Below are 27493 nucleotides of genomic sequence, written 5' to 3' on the forward strand. Positions count from 1 at the left end.
ATTAAAAGGAAAAAAAATGAGGTCTCTCCAGAAGCAGGAGGATGGACAAGACGACGGGGTGGAGTGCCCAACCTTGTAAAGAGAGTCTCGGGCTTCCTTCCACTGGCTTCTCTTTTCTACTGCAGCAGTAAAATAGATTTTTGTTTTGTTTTGTTTAGAATAAGATCCCATAATTTATTTTGTTCATGTCATAAAAGAAAAATATAATAGCTCTTTACAGTTGCATGCGTTAACAGTACAAATTTCATTCTTTCTGGATTCAGCTTATTATTACAGCAATGATTTGGGTTAAATGTTATATAACAGAAACTTTCTGCTTCTTATTATGTGATAAGAATGTGATGATCAGTAAAATTAATTTTGTAACAATCTTGTTTGTTTTCTTTGCAGTTATCAAATACAGTACACAGACGGAAAAAGCTTTGCGAGAGTGGGTCCTGGCTTATTAGAATTAATGAGTTACCTACCTGGTGGGTGTGTGGTCTAATTGATACTGGCCCTGGGCAGGTTTGCACTTTTAATCCTTAATGCCCTGCAGCCTGCTGGAAGCATGGAAAGAAACAGGTTGACCAGAACATGCCAGAATACAGGGGCAGGGCCACAGGAAGGCCTCCCACAGCCCAGGAGCTGCCTGCCTGCAGATGTAAGAGGAACTCAGGGTCCTGTTAGTAGGTGTAATCCTTGGTGGTCCTACCTCAACAGAGGCAGGGGGATCTCGCCTTTGGGTAGCCTCCAAGGTCAAACATTTCAGTAGGTGCCAGAGTACATCTCAGACCTGAGGAGAGCCTTGCATGTCACTCATTCCATCATTAATTCACTAGAAAATATTAAGGACCAATTCTGTGTCAAGCACTGGATAGAGCAATAAACAAGACAGAGAAGTGCTCTGCTCTCTCAGGGTTTCATTTTATTGTGGGAATCAGACAATAAACAAGTTAAGGAATAAATCAGCAAGATAAGTGCTGTAAAGACAATAAAAGGGTGAAGTTATAAGGGTGCTTGGGTAGGCTTACTCTAGACTTCTAGTTGGGGCAGGCTTCTTTGCAAAGCTGATGTTTAAGCTGAGGCCAGAGGTAAGGGAAGGAACGTGCTTTGCAACTTGCCGGGGGAAAGTATTCTAAGCATTGGGAACAAGAGGAGTTTTGTAAAGCTAAGTGTGTTAGTTAATAGACAATCAGGAGAAATCAGAAACCACTCTAGGGTTTCAAGGAGAAGGGGTTTACTTTGAGGAACTGGTAGCAAAGATGTTGGAAAGGCTCGAGGAACAAAAAGACAGATATGAGGTTTTCCAAAGATTAGTAATCACAGGAAGTCACTATTACAAGGCTGGAAGAACAAATTGGGTAGAGGTTATAACTATAGCTGAAAACTGCTATTCATTGCCTGAGAAGGAACATAAGAGCAAGCAATTATTACTAGAGGTGCCATCAAAATGTGGAAAAGAACATGGCTTCTCCCTTACTTCTGCCTTCCAGTCTCCAGCCAGTGGTTCCAACTAGAAGAACATAACAACAAAGCCAGCTTTCAAAAGAATATAGGAAATGTGAGTTGCAAGCTCCTTGGTCTTGGGGGGACAGTGTAGAGGGCAAATGTGGAGCCAGGCAACAACACTCACCATCATGTCAGGGTAAGGGTATGGATATTATTCTATAGGCCCTCCTTCATGAGATCTGTAATTGATAAGTAGAATAGGCTGCAGGGGCAATTTTCATTTCACATCAGTAAAACAGGAATGAGTCGGACACAACTGAGCAACTGAACAACAACGAAACGGGAATGACAGTATTCATGGGTTTGTTATGAGGATTCAGGGAAATAATGTATATAAAATACTCAGCACAGTGCCTGGCACTTAGTAAGGTCTCAATGGACTTCAGCTATTGATGAAGCTATACTGAAAGTAAAACCATTTGCGAGACTTCAAAATGAGATAAAGGTCTTATCACTCAGAAAGGTTGGCAACCAGTGGTTCTGGAAGAGCTCAGTCTAGACAAATTGAGAGAATCAGAGCATCTCCATTTCCAGTTTGTTCCTACAGGGTTTACACTGAAGACTTTTGCTGTGCTCTGCTTCTATGGGCTCGGGCCTCATTAGGAAACACAGAGTATAAGAAGTCTGATGGAGGATTTGGGTACCAGACAAGATCATGAGTATTGTTCCAGTTATCTATTGCTGTGTAGGAAAATACTTGAAAGCCTAAGAGCTGAAAACAATCATTTTCTAACGTTCATGAGTCTGTACATCAAGAATTTGGTTGGCTACAATGGGAGATAGCTTGTCTCTGTTTCACAGTGTCTGGGGCCTCAGCCGGTACAATTAAAAGGATATAGGTCTCTCAACAGCTTGGGGCTGAAATCACCAAATGGTCATTCAGTCATGTCTGGTACCTTGACTTGGAGATTAGGACTGGAGGCCAGAGTGCCTACACATGGCCTCTCTAGGTGGTATGGCTTCCTTACAACATGGTGACTGTAGGCTAGTCCAACTTCCTATATGACTCAGGGCTCAAATTATGAGTTTTTCAGCTAATGATCTGGAAGTTGTATTGCCTTCATGACCAACCTTCAGATGTTTCTCCAGCTTCCCAGGTGGCACAGTGGTAAAGAATCCACCTGCCACTGCAGGAGACACAAGAAATGCAGGTTTGATTCTTGGGTTAGGGAAAATCCCCCAGAGAAGAAAATGGCAACCCACTCCGGGTATTTCTGCCTGGAGAATCCCATGGCCAGAGGAGCCTGGTGGGCTACAGGCCACAAGTTGAAAAGAGTCGTATGCAACTGGGCAACTGAGCACACACAGCTCCTGGCACCACTTCTGCTCCAACCTATTGGTCTATCATTTGTAACCTACAGTTCAATTCATTCGCTCAGTCTTGTCCCACTCTTTGCGACCCCATGGACTGCAGCACATCAGGCTTCCCTGTCCATCACCAACTCCCAGAGCTTACTCAAACTCATGTCCATAAAGTCGGTGATGCCATCTAACCATATTATCCTCTGTCATCTCCTTCTCCTCCTGCCTTCAATCTTTCCCAGCAGCAGGGTCTTTTCCAATGAGTCAGTTCTTCATATCAGGTGGCCAAAGTACTGGAGTTTCAGCTTCAGCATCAGTCCTTCCAATGAATATTCAGGACTGATTTCCTTTAAGATGGACTGGTTGGATTTCCTTCCAGTCCAAGGGACTCTCAAGAGTCTCCTCCAACATCACAGTTCAAAAGCATCAATTTTTTGGCACTCACCTTTCTTTATAGTCCAGCTCTCACATCCATACATGACTACTGGAAAAACCACAGCTTTGACTAGATGGACCTTTGTTGGCAAAGTAATGTCTCTGCTTTTTAATATTCTGTCTAGGTTGGTCATAGCTTTTCTTCCAAGGAACAAGCAACTTTTAATTTCATGGCTGCAGTCACCATCTGCAGTGATTTTGGAGCCCAAGAAAAGAAAGTCTGTCACTATTTCCATTGTTTCCCATCTATTTGCCCTGAAGTGATGGGACCGGATGCCATGATCTTAGTTTTCTGAATATTGAGTTTAAAGCCAACGTTTTCACTCTCCTCTTTCACTTTCATCAAGAGGCTCTTTAGTTCTTCACTTTCTGCCAAAAGGGTGGTGTCATCTGCATATCTGAGATTATCGATATTTCTCCCAGCAATCTTGATTCCAGCTTGTGCTTCTTCCTCATGAAGCTTGTGCTTCATTTCTTATGATGTACTCTGCATGTAAGTTAAATAAGCAGGGTGACAATATATAGCCTTGATGTACTCCTTTCCCCATTTGGAACCAGTCCGTTGTTCCATGTCATGTTCTAACTGTTGCTTCTTGACCTGCATACAGATTCCTCAGGAGGCAGGTAAAGTGGTCTGGTATTCCCATCTCTTGAAGAGTTTTCCACAGTTTGTTGTGATCCACACAGCCAAAGGCTTTGGCATAGTCAATAAAGCAGAAGTAGATGTTTTTTCTGGAACTCTATTGTTTTTTCAATGAGCCAACGGATGTTGGCAATTTAATCTCTGGTTCCTCTGCCTTTTCTAAATCCAGCTTGAACATCTGGAAGTTCTCGGTTCACATACTGTTGAAGCCTCGCTTGGAGAATTGTGAGCATTACTTTGCTAGCGTGTGAGATGAGTCCAATGTGTGGTAGTTTGAGCACTCTTTGGCATTGCCTTTCTTTGGGACTGGAATGAAAACTGACCTTTTCCAGTCCTGTGGCCACTATTGAGTTTTCCAAATTTGCTGGCATATTAAGTGCAGCACTTTAACAGCATCATCTTTTAGGATTTGAAATAGCTCAGCTGGAATTCCATCACCTCCACTAGCTTTGTTGCAAGACCCCACAGACTTTACAGTCCATGGAATTCTGCAGGCCAGAATACTGGAGTGGGTAGCCTTCCCTTCTCCAGGGGATCTTCCCAACACAGGGATTGAACCCAGGTCTCCCACACTGCAGGTGGATTCTTTACCAGCTGAGCCACAAGGAAAGCCCAAGAATACTGGAGTTGGAATCAAACCGGGGTCTCCTGCATTGCAGGCAGATTCTTTACCAACTGAGCTATGACAGAAGAGCTATAAAGAAGTTATAAACCCTAGACTCAAGGGGAATGGAAGTACATTCTACCTCTTGATAGGGGAATGACAAAGTTCTAGAAGAGCATATGAGATGGGAAATATTACTGTGGCTATTTTTTGAAAATATAATCTGCCACAGACCTGCAAGTTAGAACTGACACTTCCATGGGCCAGAGATCTTGCCAGTCATTCTAGAAAAATAAGGTCTGAGCTCCCTGAAGAAGATAGGGCCAAAGGCACATGCCCATCTCTGCCCTTAATCTTGCCTTAATCTTCAGAGGAAGCCTCCCGAAAACTCCCAAAAGGAGACAATTTGGTCCAGAATAAGTCCTCAGACGTCCTCAGAGAGCCCAGTGGTAAAGACTCAGGAGACAGAGATCACATTAGAAAGCAAGAGAGATGGAAACTATGCTAGGGAATCTCATCTGAGACAGGATAATGATGATGATAGTGATGATAAGATATTTAATGAGTGCCTATTTAGGACCAGGCACTTACATATATCTTTTTCATTTAAGCCTCCGAAAGGAAACATGGAGCCCTAAATGTAGAAAAGAAAAAGACTGAAAATTAATGAGCCAAAGATCTATCTTGGTAAATTTTATATATATATATATATATAAACAGTATAAACTCAAAGAATGTCAAAGGAAGGAAATAGCAAGATGAGGAATAGAAATTGAAGAAATAGAAACCAAATATAAAGCAGAGAGGATAAGCCAAGCCAAAAGCCGATTCTGTAAAAACTGAAAAATCTCTGATGATACTGATCAAGGAAAAGTTGAAAGAAGACAAAAATAAACAATGTCAGGAATGAAAAGAGGGATATTGCTCTAGATGCTTCAGGCATTAAAAAGAAAATGAGAGGATATTATGAATAATTTTGTACCAATAAAACTGAAGACATCTGTGAAATAGACAAATTTCTTAAAATATATAGCTTACTAATAGTGACTCAGCTTGATATAGGAAAACTGAAAAATCCTATAATCATTTAAGAAATTAAATCAGAAGTAAAAAATCTTCCCATAAAGAAAATCTACACTTTAGTGGTGGGTTCTAATTCTTTAAATATCCCATGGGAGAACTAGTATTCCCTTCTTCAGATGAGGAAACTGGAATTACAAGAGTTTAAGCAACTGGCCTAAAGGCCAGAGCTAGTAAATGTCCAAGCCAAGATTTGAACCCTGGTTGGCCTGGCTCCAAAGCCAGGAAGTTTAGCTATTACACCCCCCAGCCTCCTCTTCAGATGCTATAACAGCATATATGCGAAAGTGAAGGACACGACTATGATGCAAAACTGTACAACAGATTCTAGATTTGTGGAGATAGAAGATAAAGTGTTTTCTTTCTGGGGAAGCCCTGGAGGTGAGAATCTGGTTATGCACACACAGAGAAGGAATCTGACAATTATCCCTAGGATACCACCCCACCATCTTTCAAGACCTATTTAAATGCCACCACTGCTATCCTGCAAAGCACCATAAACCCTGCTCTAAGCCCCATAGCTGGCCCTGACTCCTTCACTCTTTGATGCCCTCAGCACTGAATGTGGGCCTCTTCTATACATTGTCTGCTGTATATCATTTTCATTAACGTTTTCCTACCTTGAAAACACATATCTTCCTAAGGATACCCTGTGGTTTGAGAAGCCTGCATTAAAAAGTTAAATACTGGCACCCTAGGTGACCACTGAGGCTTTCAACATTGTAAGGCAGCTACTGTTGATATCTAGACCATCCAGAATATGTTCTTGTTAAATGATATTTTAAAATTTTTCACTAAAAGAAAAACTAAAAATTTAAATATTCACATAGCAAATGCTGTGGTCTTCGAAGATAGATTTTTATCTCTGTAATAAGCACGAACTGTTCCATGATACATTGTAGGATTTCATTATCTCTCTAAGTCAAAACTAAATTCAGTTTAAATTCTGTGGAACACTAGATTATTGTCCCATCTATTTGCTCCCCACTAGGTAATAAGATTATACATCTACATTCTTTGCCAGGTAACTTTACAGATTCTTCCTGTGGGTGGAGTGTATTTCTCCATCTGTTGACTCAGGGCTTGGCCATATCATTTGTTTTGACCAGAGGCATTTTATGAGACTTGACACAAGCAGAGACTTAAAATGGGCTGTGCACTGGGGCTGTTACCCTTGCATTGCCTTGAATGTCCATTAGATGGACATTCCCTAGCTGGCCTGCTGCTCCTAGAAGGATGAGGGACACATGGAGTAGAACCAAACAACTCCAACCAAAATCAGCCTATAAGCAACTAACTCACAGTGATCTCCAAACACATGCGTTAAGTAAATGCTTACTGTTGCATGCATTGAAATCTGGTGATTGTTGTACAGCATCATTGTAGTCATAGCTGACTGATATAAGCCCCTTCTTATCAAGATACCAGGTCCTCAGATCAGTTGCTGTACTCCCTGCCTGGGTTGCCAAGTACACCTGAAAGTGAGGGATCTCAGGCAGCTCCATGCCCTCTGTGACAAGTCCAGCCACAGTAACCCTTGTCAAAGCTCCCCAAACTGTGGCCCTTTGTGCACCAGCCTCACAGGCATTCATGGCCCTCAGTGACTGCCTGGGTTTGGTTCTCAGACCCATAACCTTGAGCAATTCCAGGTAGAAAGGAGAAGCTGCAAGCATCAGGCTATTGAGAGGACAACTTCCATACAGCCTTTCCCAACAAAGATTAGGGTTGGAAGCTTAATGCTTCCCACACTGAAGAGGGATGGTCCCAAATCAGGAAGGTTGGTTGGAATGAAGGCATGAGTTCCATCAGAGCTAAATCTTTGTTTACCCCATCTGAGGTAAATCTTTGTTTACCTTATCTGTAAAATGGAAACTATAATATTGTTTACTTCACAGAGGTCTTGTGAGAAGTAAGTGAATGCATATAAAGTGCTCAACACTGCCTAGCATACAGTAAGTGTGCCATAAATGCCAGCTGTTACTGTTATCATGTATTTATTCACCTAAATATTCTTCCTCCTAAGTCCTCCCATCTCAGAGGGCTTGCATTCACATGAGCACAGGTCTCTGCTCTGATGGAACTCATGCCTTCATTCCAACCAATCTTCCTGATTTGGGACCATCCCTCTTCAGTGTGGGAAGCATTAAGCTTCCAACCCTCATCTTTGTTGGGAAAGGCTGTATGGAAGTTGTCCTCTCAATAGCCTGATGCTTGCAGTTTCTCCTTTCTACCTGGAAATACACAAATCTTCATGGGGGGCCAAAAAGGTCTAAACCTCAAAGGCACAAAGTTTGGCTCTCCTCCCAGAAGAGATGGAATGCTTTTCATTCCTTTGAGGTGAGCTGAGCCTGCAGCTGAGAAAAACTAGACAGGGTTATTTTCCCAATAGGTCATTCTGCTACATCTGATTCTCAATATGCCTTCAGTACTAGACTGTGATTTCCTTGGCTATGTTTTATTTACTGTGTATCTCCAGAGCTTAGCAGAGAACTCATAATTAGTAGGCACTTGATAAATGTTGGATAAATGAATGAATGAAGAAGCTGTGTTAAAGGACCAAGACAATTTCCAAATTAGGGATGCAGTGAAAACATCAGCACCCACTCTGCCACTGTGTGCTCAACCTCATGCCTAACGCTGAGGCCCATAAGGTAAAAGTACTTGAGCCTGGACTCAAGTCCTCAAAGACTTAAGCCTACAAAGGAAACAAAGCTCAACCAAACAAAGCACTTTCTCTGTCTGACATCAAAGAGAGCCCGCAGAGGTGCTTGGTTTGGAAGCTGCAGTGGGATTGACAGCACACAGAAGGCTTAGGGAAGGAAGAGGTAGAATGTGGCCCAAGGTTTGAAGGTCTGAGCAGGGTTCAGGCGCTCAGCAGAGGGCCACTAGCTCGTCAGATGTCCAAGAACATCACGAGCAAAGGCACAGCACAAGAATGAGCTTGCTATTTGTGGAAAATAACAAGCAGACCAGGCTGACCTGGCTGTAGGACTCATGATAGGCAGCCATGGGAGATAAGCTTGGCTATTTCAGGCTGTGACCTGAGTGTGGACACGTGGAAGTCAGGCTGGGAGTGGGTCCTGATGAGTCAGGCAACAAAGAACATGCTTCTGAGATGAGGTGTGACAAGCACCCACTAGCAGCAGTAGCTCTCTTCCCTCTCACTCCAGGATTAGATGAGATCTGAATTCAAGCCAGAGATTCCAGATATAAGCCCACTAGAGCGGGAGAGCCCATAACTCCTCAGGAAAACGGGAATTTGTATTGGTGAAAATGTTTGGTTGCAAGCAACAGAAAAACTCTAGGTAACAAGCAAAAAATGATTATATTGGAAAGAAATGGCTGGGGCGGGTGGTGGTGGTGGGGTGAGGGGAGTGGCTTACAGAATCAAAGAAAATACTGAAGTTGCTATCCCAGGAAGATGAAGGCCAGAAAACTGAAATCAAGGGAGCCAGAACTAAGGAGTATCCTCTTCGTGTTGCTGTCTTGGCAATGTATGAATTCCATTTTCATGTCATATCACTCAAGACTGAAGGGAGAAAGACCATCTGATTAGCCTAGCTAGGGTCACATGCCAACTCCTTGGCCAAGCAATGGAGGCTGTCTTCATTAAACAGTCCAAAGCAGGGCATTTCTGGTGGTCCAGTGGTTGAGACTCTGCCCTTCTAATGCAGGGGGCTTGGGTTCCATCCCTGGTTGGGGAATTAGCATCCTGCAAGCTGTGTGGTATAGCAAAAAAACAACAGTCCACAAATTGTAACTGCTACAGCCAAATTGTTACTGCTACATTGCCTCAAGCCAAATCCCCAAAACTGATGCCAGGGGAAATGGACACTAAACAAGCCAAAACAGTAGTTTTCTACTGCAAGACGTGTGGTCTGGGAAAGCCTAAGGCCTAGTTCATCTTCGAGACTGGAGAGACAGGAAAGCCAGCCCAGTTATCTGAACCAGTAGATACACGTGATGATTAATAGTTTGTGTTCACTTGACTGGGACACAGGAACCTGATACCTGGCTAAACATTATTTCTGGGTAAAAGTTTGTTAGGAAAGTATTAATATAATTACCCAGCCTCCCCGATCCTAAAGCCCTGACACAAGGAGAATGAGGCCATCTGAGAATCCTGATGCTGAGCAGCAGGGGTAGGGCAAGTCTCAGGGCAACTTAAATCTATTCCCACTTAGTTGGAGCCTCCCTGGACCTGGTCCACCTCAGCCTGAGAGATGGGATGAGTTCTGAGCATAGGTGACAGAGGGACTTAGAAGCTTTTGAAGAACTAGGTAGGGATGAGGTAGGCTTAGGGGTGGGTGACACCTCAGAAGGAAGAGATAAGAAGGCTTCAGATTCATGCTCCAGTCTCCTCTGCTCTGCTGAGCAGCCCAGGAAACTTGCCTCTATGGACAGTATTGCCCTGGCACCTTCCCCTCAGTATCCTTTTGGGTTTGGCTAGTCAGAGGCATGGGAAGGAGATAAGCCAATGGGAGGAGAGAAAGGTAGGGGTATTTTACTCCCTGCCCCTATTCCCACTGCTGGGCCTCAGGGTTAGCAGCAGCTATGTTCCTTTACAGAAGGCCACAGCTCCCTGGAAAGGGCTCTCCCACACACAGCTCTCAATAGGTTCTGGACAAAACCACTCCCTCCTTTACCTCTTGGCCTTCCAGTCTGGAATTGGTAACTGCTTTCTTCTGTGGCTAGGCCTGGGTGCCTCCAGGTCCTTTGTTGTTTCCTATAACCCCACCCAGGAAAAATTTCCTTCATTGCCTCTCTTCAACTTACTCTCTGAGCGTGCCATCTCTTTTCTGTCCCTGCCAAGTGGAGCCTTGCACTGTGGCACAGCAGCAGGAAACCCCCAGTCTCCTTGGCCACTTGATGGGTATCCTTGCCTGGGATGCCTCAGATCAGTCCACAAAAATCAAGGAATCTCAATCAAGTGTTCTCTGGTATTTGGCAGGACCCTTAAAAGGTTATTCTGTCACCTCCCTTCCTCCACACATGATCAGTAACAAGGTAGAGGGTGGCCAGCCCAGGAAAGGCTGTCAAGCAAGCAGAGGTCCTCTGGCCTCAGTGGCCCACCAGGATGGATTCTCTCCCCTCAGGCCTGACTCAGATCCTCCTGCTAGTATCTCAGCCTGTCCCTGATCCCCTTCATGGACTTTCCAGTAGGGAAACTGGAACCCCCTTTATAATCTATCCTTAAACATCAGCTGTCTTCCACTTGCCTCCTCCTTTGTCCAGAGATAATACTTTTGTCTGTCTTCCCACATCCATCACAGTACTTGGGGTGCATAGAAGAAGACTGGGACCCTTCTCTGGGCCTTACACTCCCATCCCCACCTTGGTTTCCCCCGGAAGAAGCAGGCAGGGGGCGGCCTGTCTCAGACTGAAGACAAGACAGCTGCTCATTAGGAAAGCTGAGAAGTGAGGTAGGTGACTAATGGTGTCAGGAGCAGAGCCCAACATGAGCAGAGAAGTGAGCAACGACATCAGAACGGACTGAGGGAGAAAAAGGAGAGGAGAGGAGAGTCAGTGCGCAGATCACGCAGGGCTCTCACTCCCAGGGGATTCTCAGGAGACAACTAAACCAGCCTGACCTCTCCCTCCTGGGAGCTGTCATCTCAGAAAAGAGGACGACTCTGTCACCTTATGGGGTGAGGGATTGTTGGAACATGGATACAGCACGGATGTTTATTCATTCATTTCACAAACATTTACTGAGTGCCTACTCCACACTGGGGGCCAGCTGTGAATCAGATAAACATAACCCCTGCCCTCTTGGAGGTTGCTTCCTGATGCTTTGAAGATGAAAATTCCCCACTGGTCCATGAAGCCACACTTGGTCTGGCCCCTGTCCTCCTCTCCAGCTGCATTTTGTGCCTCTTCCCTGTCTCAGTCTCTCTAGCCACAAAAGCCTTCATGCTATACCCTGAGCAGGCTACGTGCATTCTTGCCTCAGAGCTCTTGCACTGCCTGTTCCTTCTGCCTAGAACATTCGTCTTCCAGATCTTCCTTACCAATAAAAACAAAAGTAAACAAGTGGAACCTAATCAAACTTACAAGCTTTTGCACAGCAAAGGGAAATATAAACAAATGAAAACAACCTATAGAATGGGAGAAAATATATCCAAGCAATGTTACCGAGCAATGTTACCAACAAGGACTTAATTTTTAAAATATACAAACAGCTTATATAATGCAACAATAACAACAACAACAAACAATTCAATCAAAAAATGGGCAACAGACCTAAATAGACATTTCTCTAAAGAAGACATACAGATGGCCAATAGGCACATGAAAAGATGCCCAACATCCCTAATTATTAGAGAAATGCAAATCAAAACTACAATGAGGTACCACTTCACATCAGTCAGAATGGTCATCATCAAAAATTCAACAAATAACAAATGCTTGAGAGGGTGTATGGAGAAAAGGAAACTCTTCTGAACTGTTGGTAGGAATGGAACTCAGTGCAGCCACTGTGGAAAATGATGTGATGTTTCCTCAGAAAATCATAAACAGAATTACCATATGATCTAGCAGTCCCACTCCTGGGCAAATATCCATACAAAACTGTAATTCAAAAAGATACATGCACCCCTATGTTCATAGCAGCACTATTCACAACAGCCGTGATAAGGAAGCAACCTAAATGTTCATCAACGGATGAATGGATAAAGATGCGGTACTTATGTACAACGGAATACTACTCAACCATGAAAAAGAAAAATAATACCATTTGCCGCAACATAGATGTAACTAGAGACTGTCATACTAACTGCAGTCAGTCAGAAAGAGAAAAACAAATACCTTATGATACCACTTACATGTGGAACCCAAAATATGACACAAATAAATCTATCAAACAGAATCATGAACACAGAGAACAGACTGGCGGTTGCCAAGGGGAGAGGAGTGAGGGAAGGACGGGGTGGGAGGCTGGGGTAGGCTTTAAGTCCCACTCTATAGCACAGAGAACTATATTCAATATCCTATGAGAAACTATAATGGAAATATTATAAAGAAGAGAATGTACATATATATACATATAACTGAATCACTCTGCCATACAGCAGAAATTAACACAACACTGTAAATCCACTATATCTCAATTTTAAAATATTGATAAAAAATAAATGAAATAAGAAAAGATCTTCCTTTCCAAGGCTGCCTCCTTCCAGTCATTCAGGTTTCCACCAAGGGACTTTCCTAGTAGAGAGGGAAGCACTCCAAGTGGAGAAGAAAGCTTGTTTGACAGTGCTGAGGTGGGAGAGTTGAAGAGCCCAAAGAAAACCAATGTGGCTGGGGAAGAGATGGCAAAGGGAAAGGGGCAATTATTTACTCGGAGTTCCCCTGAAAGTCAGCCATAGCACAAAGGCTGTAATCCAGGGATCAGGGAAGAGGATCAGAGGAGGGAGACCAAGGACAGCCTGTATGAGAACTGTATGTATTGACTTGATCAAAGCTGCAATCAGTCAGGGAACATTCTGAAAAGGCTTACAGAAGGGTCTCACCTGGGGCAAGTAAGAGGGAAACATTTATCCAGTGGTTCTCACCCCTGTAGTCAAGAGTTGCCCCCAAGGTATTATCTATTCTGCACTTGACTTTCAGGAAAGCCCAACGCTGCCTGGCCAAGAAAGAAGTTCTAAGGCAGAAAGCCAGAGGCAAAGGTCAGGAGCCTGAGGGGAAGGTGCTGTCAGGTCATGCCCATCAACTGGGTGAAGCTACTTGTCACATCAGTGGCCGGAATGAGAGGTGAAGGTGAGAACTGGAAGTCGGGTACAGGAGGTGTTCAAATAGCGTAAGAAGGACATGATGTGAGAGAGACTGAAGATATGAGGGATGAGCTGTGCACGTCAGAAGAGAGTGGCGGAGGTTGCTCTGGGCAGGCAAATGTTCTTCACATGGGTGGAAGAGTGAGCTATGGTGGTCTGAGGCCCCAGAGCAGACCTCCTCTTGGTGGAGCATCTATCCAGGCCACTGTCTGTGCCTCTGTGTGCTGAGGAGGCCATTTCTCACTTTGGGGGAATTTCTCACTTTGGGGGAATTTACTTAAATTGAAGAAAGTAGGGAAAATTACTAGACCATTCAGGTATGACCTAAATTAAATCCCTTATGATTATACAGTGGAAGTGACAAATAGATTCAAAGGATTAGATCTGATAGACAGAGTGATTGATGAACTATGGATGGAGGTTCCTAACATTGTAAAGGGGGCAGTGATCAAAATCATCCCCAAGAAAAACAAATGCAAAATGGCAAAATGGTTGTCTGAGGAGGGCTTACAAATAGCTGTGAAAAGAAGAGAAGCAAAAGGCAAAGGGGAAAAGGAAAAATATATCCATCTGAATGCAGAGTTCCAAAGAATAGCAAGGAGAGATAAGAAAGACTTCCTCAGTGATCAACGTGAAGAAATTGAGGGAAATAGAATGGGAAAGACTAGAGATCTCTCCAAGAAAATTAGAGATAACAAGGGAATATTTCATGCAAAAATGGGCACAATAAAGGACAGAAATGGTACTGACCTAACAGAAGCAGAAGAGATTAAAAAGAAGTGGCAAGAATACACAGAAGAATTATACAAAAAAGATCTTAATGACCCAGATAACTATGATGGTGTGATCACTCACCTAGAGCCAGACATCCTGGAGTGTGAAGTCAAGCGGGCCTCAGGAAGCATCACTACAAGCATCACTATTGGTGATGGAATTCCAGCTGAGCTATTTCAAATTCTAAAAGATGATGCTACGAAAGTGCTGCACTCAATATGCCAGCAAATTTGGAAAACTCAGCAGTGGCCACAGGACTGGAAAAGGTCAGTTTTCATTCCAATCTCAAAGAAAGGCAATGCCAAAGAATGTTCAAACTACTGCACAATTGCACTCATCTCACATGGTAGCAAAGTAATGCTCAAAACTCTCCAAGCGAGGCTTCAATAGTACATGAACCGAGAACTTCCAGATGTTCAAGTTGGATTTAGAAAAGGCAGGGGAGCCACAGATCAAATTGCCAATATCAGCTGGATCATAGTGTTAGGTAGTTAGAATAGGAAAAAGGAGTCCAGAATGGCGGTGGCTAAAAGACAAGGAAAGGAAAAGCCTGAGAAAAAGGAACAAAGGAGGGTCAAAGGAAGGTCTGAGGACTGGAGTGAGGACTTCAGGTGGAACAAACAGCACTCCTGGCTAGCCCAATTTGCATAGAGCAGGCCCGTGGGGAGGGAAAAACATAAAGAAAGAGGAGCCAAAGGGCTCTCTTGCTCTCTCTCTCCCCGCCCCCACCCCTCAGCACGCTGGCGTGCTCCTTCACTCTCTTCTCTTTGCATTTTTGGGTTAGCATGCCCTCATGCTTCAAGGATGGATTCTCCTGCTATCTTCTCAATAAAATAGAGCTGTAACGCTGATTTGTCTCAGAGCTATAACACGGTTTATCCAAGACCCTGAGAGCTGTGATGCACCGAGAGCTTTAATATCTGTCACTCCAAATCTTTGTTGTGACAAGACAGAACCACGGAACATACACTCGCCTGACAATAGAAAAAGCAAGAAAGTCCCAGGAAAACATCTACTTCTGCTTCATTGACTATGCTAAAGCCTCTGACTGTGTGGATCACAACAAACTCTGGAAAATTCTTTCAGAGATGGGAATATCAGACCACCTGACCTGCCTCCTAAGAAATCTGTATGCAGGTCAAGAAGCAACAGTTAGAATCAGACATGGACCAACGGACTGGTTTCAAATGGGGAAAGGAGTACACCAAGGCTGTATATTGTCACCCTGCTTATTTAAGTTACATGCAGAGTACATCATAAGAAATGCTGGACTGGATAAAGCTCAAGGTGGAATCAAGACTGCCTGGAGAAATACCAATAACCTCAGATATGCAGATGACACCACCCTTATGGCAGAAAGTGAAGAAGAGCTAAAGAGCCTCTTGATGAAAGTGAAAGAGGAGAGTGAAAAAGTTGGCTTAAAACTCAACATTCAGAAAACTAAGATCATGGCTCCGGTCCCATCACTTCAGGGCAAATAGATGGGAAACAGTGGAAACAGTGACAGACTTTCTTTTCTTGGGCTCCAAAATCACTGCAGATGGTGACTGCAGCCATGAAATTAAAAGATGCTACTTCCTTGGAAGAAAAGCTATGACCAACCTAGACAGCATATTAAAAAGCGGAGACAGAACTTTGCTGACAAAGGTCTGTATAGTCTGTCAAACCATCAAAGCTATGATTTTTCCAGTAGTCATAAATGGATGTAAGAGTTGGACCATAAAGAAAGCTAAGCGTGGAAGAATTGTTGCTTTTGAACTGTGGTGTTGGAGAAGACCCTTGAGAGTCTCTTGGACTGCAAGGAGATCCAACCAGTCAATCCTAAAGGAAATCAGTCCTGAATATTCATTGGAAGGACTGATGCTGAAGTTCCCACCTAATGAGAAGAACTGACTCACTGGAAAAGACCCTGATACTGGAAAAGACTGAAGGTAGGAGGAGAAGGGGAAAACAGAGGATAAGATGGTTGGATGGCATCACCGATTCAATGGACATGAGTTTCAGCAAGCTCTGGGAGTTTGTGTTGGACAGGGAAGCCTGGCATTCTGCAGTCCATGGAGTTGCAAAGAGTTGGACACGACTGAGCGACTGAACTGAACTTGCAGCAGCATCCCATGTAAGGAGTGAGAATGCAGGGCATTTATGTGCTTCTCAGTGTACTCTTACATGACCTGTGTTGGCTGAAGGGAAGGATTCTCACAGTGTTCCTCACAAGACTGTGGCCTGGTGCATAAGTGAGCACATTCATTCAGGAATCATTTACTGAGCATCCCCTATGTGCCAAGCACTGTCCCAGGCACAGGGCACGTTGAGGCTATTAAGAGTGCCAAGCACCATGCCCTCATCCAGTGGGAGTTCACACCCCCACGGGTGATAGGCAGACTTGGTACACGTTCCATGCACATTTCAATGTAGATGGTACAGGCATGTGCTGCCTGGTGGGGGCCTATGACGCTAACTTTGCTTTCTCCATAATCTCTCCCTGCTCCCACACCCACCTCCTGCTCTCCCCAGCCTCACAATGAAGGCCCCAGGCAGGCAAATAATTCCACCCCCATGAACTGGGGGCCAGCTCATTTTAATTTCTCAAGAAAAGTTTAATTTTGCCAACAGCCAGAGGCAATGACAGCAGCTCTAGAAATCTGGCTGCTGGTACCCTGGGCTGGGATAGGCAGCCCAGAAATAATTGCCTCTTTGAGTGTTTTATTGGAGTGTGCACGTGCTTCCTGCTTCTCGTGGGGACCATTCCCTCCCAGGTTGCTTCTTAATGTGAGGAATGAATTAGGCCCGTGGGTTGCTTCAAGGCAAAGGTGGAGGGTAGGTCAGCCTCAGGGTTGTACCTTGTTCATCCTCCCCCTTCCTCCAAAGCTGTGTTATTCAAGCAGGAGTTTGGAGAACACCTGCAGACCCGTCGGGTGCACCAAAGCCTTAACACCTTATGGTCATACAATTTTCCCAAGGTTTGCATCAACCCCCACGCTGCCTTGCAATTGGAAGCCCCTCGCTGTGCAGTTGAGAGTGGGTGGCCTTGAGCCTTGCTCTGAGCTCTGAAGACTGCTCTGCCGTAAGAGCCTCCCCCTTGCTGCTGTCCTTAGTGCCGGGTGCCTGCTTCTCCTTGCTCTGTACAGGGAAACAGAATGTTAATGATGATGAGTCCAGATTTTCCCGGGTGTGGAACCAGCCAGATGGATCCTAATGCCACATCCTGGCTCAGCCCACTGGATCTGTGACTGTACCAAGATGGCTGCCTCCTCTGCGGCTGTTGCTCCACGTGAAGGGCGTGAACAGGCAGAGAAAAAAGAGAGGGGAAATGACTGTAACAAAGGGAGAGGATTCATTCATCTGCCCCAAATCTGGTGGGGCCTTCCCAAGATCACTGAGACCACCTCCCTGACTCCAGCCTGGTCAGAGCCTTCCAGCCTCCCCCGGGATCCCATCCCAACCCATTATTTGCTGGACTCGGCAAGGTCAGCGAATAGGCGGAGAGGAGCTCCACTTTCATGTAGTCATTCCAGCTCCGTGCCTCAGTGGAAATTCTCTGGGGTTACAGGCCTGTGGACTAAATTCTCTCTAAAATAATTACGCTTCTCTAGGTTATGTGATTTTTTGTGACATAGGAAATGGCTGTCAGGGTGAGTGCAGGGTACCAGGACCTTGTTTAGCCCTGGGGTGAGACACAAGGACCTGCAGGCCTGGGGGACTCCTGCTGATGCTGCCTGCAGCTCCAGTCCTCGAGGAGGCCAACAGAAGTGCTATGCCATTTCATTCCTTCCCCATCTTGGCTCCCGGAAAACTGCTACTCATTCTTCAAAATTCTGATCAAAGATCAACTTTTCTCTGAAGCCCTTCCCTGATGTCTTTTCAGGCAGAGCTCATCACTCTCTTTTGGCTGATCTTGAGCAAGTTACTGATTATGGGACCTCTATAAAATGAGAGTAATGTAGCCTTTGCAGGGTTAGGGAAGAATTAAGAGATGCTGTTTTCTTAGAATTGTGCCTGGCACATGGTCAGGCTCAGAAAATGACACTTCCTGGCGCGATGATGGCAGTGATCACACTTTCGGTGGTCTGTTTACACACCAGTTCAGTTCAGTTCAGTCGCTCAGTCATGTCCCACTCTTTTCAACCCCATGCATCGCAGCACGCCAGGCCTCCCTGTCCATCACCAACTCCCGGAGTTCACTCAGACTCACGTCCATCAAGTCCGTGATGCCATCCAGACATCTCATCCTCTGTCGTCCCCTTTTCCTCCTGCCCCCAATCCCTCCCAACATCAGAGTCTTTTCCAATGAGTCAACTCTTCACATGAGGTGGCCAAAGTACTGGAGTTTCAGCTTTAGCATCATTCCTTCCAAAGAAATCCCAGGGCTGATCTCCTTCAGAATGGACTGGTTGGATCTCCTTGCAGTCCAAGGGACTCTTAAGGAGTTCTCCAACACCACAGTTCAAAAGCATCAATTCTTCGGCACTCAGCCTTCTTCACAGTCCAACTCTCACATCCATACATGACCACAGTGAAAACCATAGGCTTGTCTAGACGGACCTTAGTCGGCAAAGTAATGTCTCTGCTTTTGAATATGCTATCTAGGTTGGTCATAACTTTTCTTCCAAGGAGTAAGCGTCTTTTAATTTCATGGCTGTATCTGTCGCTCCTAATAGGCTGTGGGCTCCTTAAGGACAGAGCCACAGTTGAGTCATTGCTGTGACTGTAGCACCCTGGCTAGCTCAGAGTAAGCACCCAATAAAGGGTATCTTTGTGACCCCGTGGACTATAGCCCACCAGGCTCCTCCGTCCATGGGATTCTCCAGGCAAGAGTACTGGAGTGGGTTGCCATTTCCTTCTCCAGGGGATCTTCCCAACCCAGGGATCGAACCCAGGTCTCCCGCATTGCAGGCAGACGCTTTAACCTCTGAGCCACCAGGGAAGCCCCAATAAATGTCAGCAGTATCATTAGGATACTTAAAATAACACTAACTGGCCTTTAGTGTTTACCATGTGCCAGGCACTGTTCCTTATCATTTAGCAGGATTATCTCACATAATCTTCACAACAATCCTATAAGGTAAGTTTGTCATCCCCATTTCACAGGTGAGTAAAGCAAAGCTTATTGAGGTTACACAGTTTGCCTGAGGCCACACTGTAAGGCGTGAGGGATGGAGGCAGTTTTTTGAACCTAGTCAGTCTAATGCCAGGATTTTTTAACAACTCCACGATTGACTGCTGAGCATGCTCTATACTGTATCACAATCTTCAGTCCTAGATTTGGTTTACTCATGTAGCCCACAATCCCTGCACAGATATTGGCACAAAGTAGGTTCCCCAATTAATGCTTCTTGGATAAATAGGTGAGAACAGGAGTGGGAGAAAGGAGAAAGTCAAGGGTAGATGAGGCCAGAAGAGGAATGGGGAGAAGGCCGGGTCTTGGCCTTAAGGTTTGCACACCTTTACTGGGACCGGTGGCATTCTCACCATGCCAGCTTCCAACTGTGTTTGAAAGGGTGCCCCTTGGGAACAAACTGAAGCTCAGAAGAAGGGGAGTGGAAGACTCAGGTGCTCCCTCCTTCCCAGGGGCCCCTCCCCATGCTGAGGACCCCTGGCCTGAGTGGCAGGGGATAGAGAGAAGGGTGTCATACCTGAGTGAGCCAGCATTTGGGAGAAGAGGAAATAAAGGTAGGTTGCAGCATCTCCATGCCTTAGAAGACTAGACTGTGGGGATCAGGCAGTCACCCCCACCTACCATCCACCCTCTGTCACCTCTGAACTCAATATTCAAGGCCTGACTCACTCAGTAGGCTCATGTTCGACCTTGATGGAGGTGAAGCTGTCTTTGATGGAGAGAGGGCTGTCTCTTCTCATCTGCCCCAGAACACTGAAGGGAGGACCCACCCAGGGCCAAGTCACCTAGGGCAGCTCCAGTCTACTCTCTGACCTTCAACTTCCTTACATTTAAAAGACTTGTTGTTGTTGTTTCATCATTCAGTCCTGTCTGACTCTTTGTGACCCCATGGACTGTAGCCCACCACCAGCCCCCTCTGTCCGTGGGATTATCCCAGCAAGAATACTGGAGCAGGTTGCCATTTCCTTCTCTAGGGGATCTTCCTGACCCAGGGATTGAACCCACATCTCCTGCATTGGCAGGTCGATTCTTTACCACTGAGCCACCAGGAAAGCATTGTTATGCCTAGAGGCCCCTTGCAGCACAAGTGCCGGAGGCTGGTGAGTGGATGGTCTCTGTTCCTGCTGTCCTGTCAGTACCCTGGCTGGGGTAGAGCCTGCCTGTCCATCTGTCCTCAGGGCCAAGGTCACATGGACTTTGACTGGCTGTGTCCAAGCCTAGCCCTGCTTCTTCAAGTCCAGTTGGTGCTAGGGAGGGAGAGGGAAATTTTAATTTACATTTCTGCCCTTGATTCAGAGTCTGGGCAGCTATTTTGACTGCTTCACTGGAATATTCTTTAATTCTGAGTTTCTTTTTCTCATTACAGCTTGAAAATTAAAATTTCTCTGCCTTGGGCAAATGAAGGCTGAGTGAAGGATGGCTGCTGCCGCTGCATATTCCTTATTTAAGTCAATTTGGAAACACCGACTGCTTCTTCTCAGGCAGGTGACTGAGAGAAGAGGACAGGGCAGACTTTAGCCTCCCTCCTTCCCGCAGCATTGCCATTAATCCTCCCATTATTCCTGAGGCCCTTACTGACCTGCCTAATCACAAACATAATAACACCCTGGTTTGTAAAGCTCTTCCCCATGCGTTATTTCCAGCTGATCGTCACAGCAGCCCTGCAAGGAAAGCAGGTGTTCTTGTCCTTGTTTTTATTAACGAGGGAACTGAGGGTCCAGGGCATTTCAAAGATGAAAGAGAAGCCCCTGAAATCCTTGGGGAGGGGGCAACACGGTGCAGGTAGTACGTTACGACCCCCTACCTTCAGGTCCCTTTGTTTCTGAAAAGACAGCTGGGACTGGGCCGCCTCCTCACCTCACCCCCAGAACACTGCAGGGGAGACCCATTCAGGAGCCCTGTGACCTAGGGCAGCTCCTGGCCCCTCCCTGACCTTCAACTCCCTTATATTTAAAAGGAAGTTGCCCTAAATTACGCCTGGAGCCACTCTGCAGTGCATGTGCCCGGACTCCAGGGGAAAGGAGGACAGCTGTTCTTTGCTGCTTTGCTCCACGACTGTCCTTGGGTGGTGACAGCTCCTCCCTGTGTGAAAACACCCAGCTGTCTTTGCCTTGCTCTTTTCTCTCTGCATCTCTCTCCATGACCTGCCCAGACTCTCAGAGGGATATCTGATCCACATGGGTCTCCCAGGTGAGCTCCAGAACATCCCCTCAGAGAGAGGCCTGGAGAAAGTCCCCAGGCCTTTCTGGTGGAAGGTGACTCCATAATATCGTCAGAGCCCTAGCAGCACACTATCCTTAATGAGCATGTCGGGAGGTGTCTGGGGTCTTCTGAGGCCTGGAACAAAGGGTCTAGGAATGCAGGCTGGACTGCATCTCAAGCAGTTTTAGAAATTATGACTGCCCCCTGTTGTCAAATAGCCGCACCAGCCTTTGAGGGGCACATGCTCTGGCAGGAAAAGAAGGTTCTCATTTGCCCCATCCCCAGCTTCCTCAAGGACCTGGTAGTTTCCACATTCTTCTATTCCCTTTTGTAGAACTCCAGAGAACCAGGAGCCCCAGCTCCCAAGTGACCCTAAACCTCTTCCACAGTATCATGTGTCTGTCCCTGGTGTGAAATGACAGTCACTCTCATCTGCCTCTCTTCCTCCCTGGGGAATGGGAGCTTAGGGCAGACTGCTCTCTTCATCACCACCTCAATCCCATGGCCACAGAGGAACTTCAAAGCTAACCTGAGCCGGCAAGAAGTCTGGGAAACCAGGGGCTTCCTGAGGCTAGTCCAAGAGGGAGAGCTGATGAGACTTGGCTGGTGGTCCAGTGTTTAAGATTCCACACTCCCAAAGCAGGAAGCAGGGGTTTGATCCCTGGTCGGGGAACTAAGATGCCACATGCCGCAGTCAACAAAACAAAAGGAGAGCTGATGGAGAGAGGAGGGAAAGAGCACCTTCTGGAGATAAAGTCTTTGGATAGTAACTCAAATCCTTTGCACTACTGAGGCAGAGAAAATCAAACTAATCTCGGATCACACTTCAGCTCTGTCTCAAGCTGTGAAATCTCAACCAACCTCTGGAAACCTCAGTTGCCTCCTTCACTTTCCACAATGGTGATCACCCCATATTGCTATTTTAAGAAGAAATGAAATATGTACATAAGACACTAACCAAGCCCTTCAGCATACATTAGGTGCTCAGCAAATGGTTGCTATTTTTATCACTATTTAGTATTCAGTTCAGTTCAGTCATGTCTGACTCTTTGCAACCCCATGGACTGCAGCATGCCAGGCTTCCCTGTCCAACACCAACTCCTGGAGCCTGCTCAAATACATGTCCATTGAGTCAGTGATGCCACCCAACCATCTCATCCTCTGTCGTCCCCTTCTCCTCCTGCTCTCAATTTTTCCCAGCATCAGGGTCTTTTCCAATGAATCAGTTCTTTGCATCAGGAGGCCAAGGTATTGGAATTTCAGCTTTAGCATCAGTCCTTCCAATGAATATTCAAGACTGATTTCCTTTAGGATTGACTGGTTGGATCTCCTTGCAGTCCAAGGGAGTCTTCTCCAATATCACAGCTCAAAAGCACCCATTCTTTGGGGCTCAGCTTTCTTTATAGTCCAACTCTCATATCCATACATGACTACTGGAAAAACCATAGCTTTGACTAGACAGACCTTTGTTGGCAAAGTAATGTCTCTGGTTTTTAATATGCTGTCTACATTGGTCACAGCTTTTCTTCCAAGGAGCAAGCGTCTTTTAATTTCATGGCTGCAGTCACCATCTGCAGTGATTCTGGAACCCAAGAAAAGAAAGTCTGTCGCTGTTTCCATTGTTTCCCGTCTATTTGCCATAAGTAATGGAACCAGATGCCTTGATCTTCGTTTTTTTGAGTGTTGAGTTTTAAGCCAGCTTTTTCAGTCTCTTCTTTTACCTTCATCAAGAGGCTCTTTAGTTCCTCTTTGCTTTCTGCCATAAGAGTGGTGTCATCTGCATATCTGAGGTTATTGATATTCCTCCTGGCAATTTGGATTCCAGCTTGTGCTTCATCCAGCCCAGCATTTTGCATTGTGTAATCTGCATATAAGTTAAATAAGCAGGGTGACAATAACAGCCTTGAAGTATTCCTTTCCCAATTTGGAACCAGTCCATTGTTCCATGTCTGGTTCTAACTGTTGCTTCTTGGCCTGTACACAGATTTCTCAGAAGGCAGGTAAGATCGTCTGGTATTCCCATTTCTTGAAGAAGTTTCCAGAGTTTGTTATGATCCACACAGTCAAAGACTTTGGCGTAGTCAATAAAGCAGAAGTTATTATTATTACTATTTAGTATTAGTATCCATAGAGCCAAAGCTATGGCTTTTCCAGTAGTCATGTATGGATGTGACAGCTGGACCATAAAGAAGGCTGAGCGCCAAAGAACTGATGCTCTCAAACTGTGGTGTTAGAGAAGACTCTTGAGAGTCCCTTGGATAGTCCCTTGAAGACAAAGGGTCTTCACCACAAGTTCTGTGTGATCTTGTGAAAACCTCACCTTATCTCTCCAGGGCCATCTTGTTGACCCACACATAGACCCAAAAAGACTTCTGCTTCCTTGTGGTAGCTAACTTTACCCTGGGAACAACAGCACCTAGGGAAACTGAAGTCAAAGGAGACCAAACCAATCAATCCTAAAGGAAATAAACCCTGAATTATTCATTGGAAGGACTGATGCTGAAGATGAAGCTGCAATACCCTGGCCACCTGATGCGAAGAGCCAACTCACTGGAAAAGACTCTGATAGTCGGAAAAAATTGAGGGCAGGAGGAGAAGGGGGAGACAGAGAATGAGATGGTTGGATGGCATCATCAACTCAATGGACACGAGTTTGAGGAAACTCTGGGAGATAGGGAAGGCCAAGGAAGCCTAGCATCCTGCAGTCCATGGGGTCGCAAAGAGTCAGACATGATTGATCAACTGAACAACAACAACAATTAGTATTGGTATTATTATTGTTGTTGTTAATGGAGATTTAGGAAGTAGGGATTGGAAACAGACTTTCTTGTTTGCAAAGACACTCGGCCACAGTGAGTTGGGAGGGGAGAAAATCTCCAAAGGGTCTTCCCCAAAAGTTCTGTATGATCTTGTGAAAGCCCCACCTTATCTCTCCAGGGCCATCTTGTTGATCCACACATAGACCCAAAAAGGCTATTCTGTTTACTTGTGGCAGCTAACTTTACCCTGGGAACAACAGCACCTTGGGAAACTGAAGTCAAAGAAACTGGGCAGTCAAGTCCTTCTCAGTGTCACATAAAGGGGCTCCTGTTCTGATTCCCGTCAGTGGTGAGGGATGATACTCAGGCTGCCACTGAGCACAAGGGCCTGCCCAGACAGAACAATGGCTGGACAGGTGCCAAGGCCTTGGGAAAAAACTGAGGTCCCCAGAGAGAAACCAGAGCTGCCCCAGTGGGCACTGCCTTTCTTTTGCGCCTTTCACTCTTGGCTCCTCCCCACTGCCCACCCAACCTCATTTCAGACAAGGAGGGGGGACCAAGGTGAGACCCCATGAGGTAAAAATTGGGGCTCCTCTCCTGAGGAGGGAGTTTAGAGCACTGGGCTTCCCCCAACATCACTAGCTCCAGGGACCATAATATGACTGAGGGGCCAGGAAAATGGGGCAGCAATCCTAAGACCCTGCGAAGGGAGAGTCCCCAGAAGTCAGCACCACCTCACCCCATCTCTCCTCCCCAGCCCCAGTTCTTTGTCTCTGCTTTCCCTTCTGACTCTCTTCTTTCCACTGTCTTTTCACTGCCTCTTCCTCTTCCTCCTCTCCCATCCATGGCTGGCTTTGCAAGTTTTCAATTTCTATTCCTAGAACCCCTAACCATGCAGGAGTGTCTCTTTTTGTTTCTCTTGTTCCCTCTCTTCTCTCTGATTGCCTCTCCCAGAAGCAGGAATTCCTGCCTTCTCTGATAGAGAGACACGAGGGCTAAGTCCCAGGGTTTAGGCTCAGGCTCCTCAGGGGCAAGGGGGGGGCAGGGGTTGGGCTGTGTGGAAGAGGAAAGCATGAACTGGCTCATGAGAGCATAAAGAAGGCACAGACAAATGGAATGCAGTATTGACTGGGCTCTGAGTGACTCACCACCCCAGAGGAGGGATCTAGGAGGGTGATGTCATTGCTGGAGCTGATGGTGACACTGGCAGCTGCACCCCATCCCTGCCCAGAGACACTGACTTCCTCTGTTAGCTTCTTTTTGCCTCCTCATTACAGGGCAAGGCTGGGGAAACAGATTTCACCCTTGGTGTCCTTTGGAACCACAATGTGGTTTTCTTAGACTGAGACCTTCCTTCCTCCATCTGTGCTCCAATTCCTCTGCCTGTCTTATTAGATGTACTAATGTGCACATGGGCATTCACTGTCTCATACATGTGTGCACACTTTTGATATGTATGCACAGCTTACATGCAAGCACACATGCACGCACACACACACACTCTCAAACATACTCCCACCTGCCATCTGTTTCCTTCAGTGAATAAACTGGGCTTCCAAACAATGCCAGGGGACTCCAAGGCGAGATTCTCTTGGGGAGTGATCTGAGGAAGAGCTTCTGTGTGCTTATCCATTGGCATCTTGATGCCTTGTGCCTCTTGGCTTCAGGGACTGCACACTAGAGCCAAAATAAGCCCAGCATTTGAATAGGCATGTGTCCTTGAACACGTTCATTTCCAGCTTCATAATCATGGGGAAATTGGGAAGGGATGTGGTTGGCAGGGGATGGGGATATGTGGAAAAGGACAATCTGAGTGAGGGCAGAGACTTTAAGAAACTTAACTCCAAGACAAAGTTCATAAGATACCCCTCTCTCACACACCCACCCTCAAATTGACTATATCTTTCCCCCTGCATCCTGGGAAGAGAGCTGAATCTCCCTTGTTAACTAAGTCCCAGGAACCCAGCTTAAGCTGGGGCAGATCAAGAGTTCCAAATATGAATAAGAATATCAATACTATGTAAATCACATGCAAATACGTCGAAAGCAAAAATAAATAGCTTGCAGATCTTGAAAAAGAGCGACTAGCCTGGGGTGAAGGCAGTGGAGAACCCATCGCCCACATAATGGGGGTGATCTAGAGTCTGGGTGAAAGATGAGCCCACTCCAGTCCTCTGGAGACCCTGGCCTTTGATGGAAATGGTTTGTTTTGACCATGAGCAACCTACTCACAAGTATTTGCTCAATGCCCATTTGACATGATGGCAGAGGTGGATTTTCCATAAAGCTAAAGAAGCTTAAGCTTCGGGGCTACAAATTTCCACAGGCCCCTGCCAAAGGCTGCACGTATTCTTATGTCTATCATTTTGTATTCTTCTTCTTAAAGAGAGCTTCCCCAAACTGTATGAACTTTGGGACCCATAAAACCTGGGTCCACCTCTACAGTGAAGAGAATAAACTCCCTATTCCTAATTCAATTAGCAGCCTCCTTTGAGATCATCTATCAGAGATGCCTGTCAACACAGTCTTTTCTCTGGGTGGAAGATCCGAATGAGCTCCTCCTCCCAAGGCTGCTCCTGGCTCCAGAATTCCACAGCTTCCTGCCTTGAGGCTGGTGTTGGAGGAGGATGAAGGTAACTGCTTTGTTGTTAAAGGGAATGTGACCCTCTTGCCCAAACTCTGAACCTCAGGGAACAAGTACCTGATAATGAAAAGTAATTATATCTCACATTTGTAGAGCCTTTGAGAGTTGCTAAAGGGAATGTGTCATTTGATCTTCCCAACAACCTTGAGGCAGGGAGGAGATACATTAATACTATGGAGATTTGTTATAGACAAGGAAACTGAGGCTAAAAGAGGTGATATTAAAATAACAGCTCACACTCACAACTTTGTAACATCAGGGATGCTTACATGTATTATTATTGTGCTCATTTAATCTGCACAACTCTATGAAGTAGGTACTATCATTACCCTTAGTTTTAGAAATGGATAAATTGAACAGAGAGGTTAAGGAACTTTCCCTAGCCAGACTCAAGAGTAGCAGAGCAAAGACCAAAACTCAGGCAGTCTGGCTGCAGAGTTCTTGCTTTTAATCAGTTCACTACCCAAACAACTTATGCATGTTCATGGGCCAGAATTTAAATTCAAATCTTTCTGACCCCAGAGCCCTTTCTCATCACTACTAAGCATGACAGCCTCCCTAATGAAGGAAGTGCCAGTCACTTGTTGTCAGAAGCCTGGAGGGAGGCTCAAGGTGATTGGTCTAAGGACCAGGTTCTAGCCAGAGAAGGAAGGATGAGTACCAGAGTGCCT

At 45.7% G+C, this 27493-nt stretch overlaps 1 long non-coding RNA gene across 1 annotated transcript in view; it reads right to left on the bottom strand.

Annotated features, from left to right (window-relative positions):
- The window catches only part of LOC108636363, a 102120-nt gene continuing 75119 nt past the window's right edge, over positions 493 to 27493 (bottom strand). The window contains exon 4 of the long non-coding RNA XR_001918300.1: positions 493 to 542. This is a non-coding gene — a long non-coding RNA (uncharacterized LOC108636363). The remainder of the gene's footprint in view (positions 543 to 27493) is intronic.

Source organism: Capra hircus, chromosome 7 (genome assembly GCF_001704415.2).
Source record: "Capra hircus breed San Clemente chromosome 7, ASM170441v1, whole genome shotgun sequence".
Lineage (NCBI taxonomy): Eukaryota > Metazoa > Chordata > Mammalia > Artiodactyla > Bovidae > Capra > Capra hircus.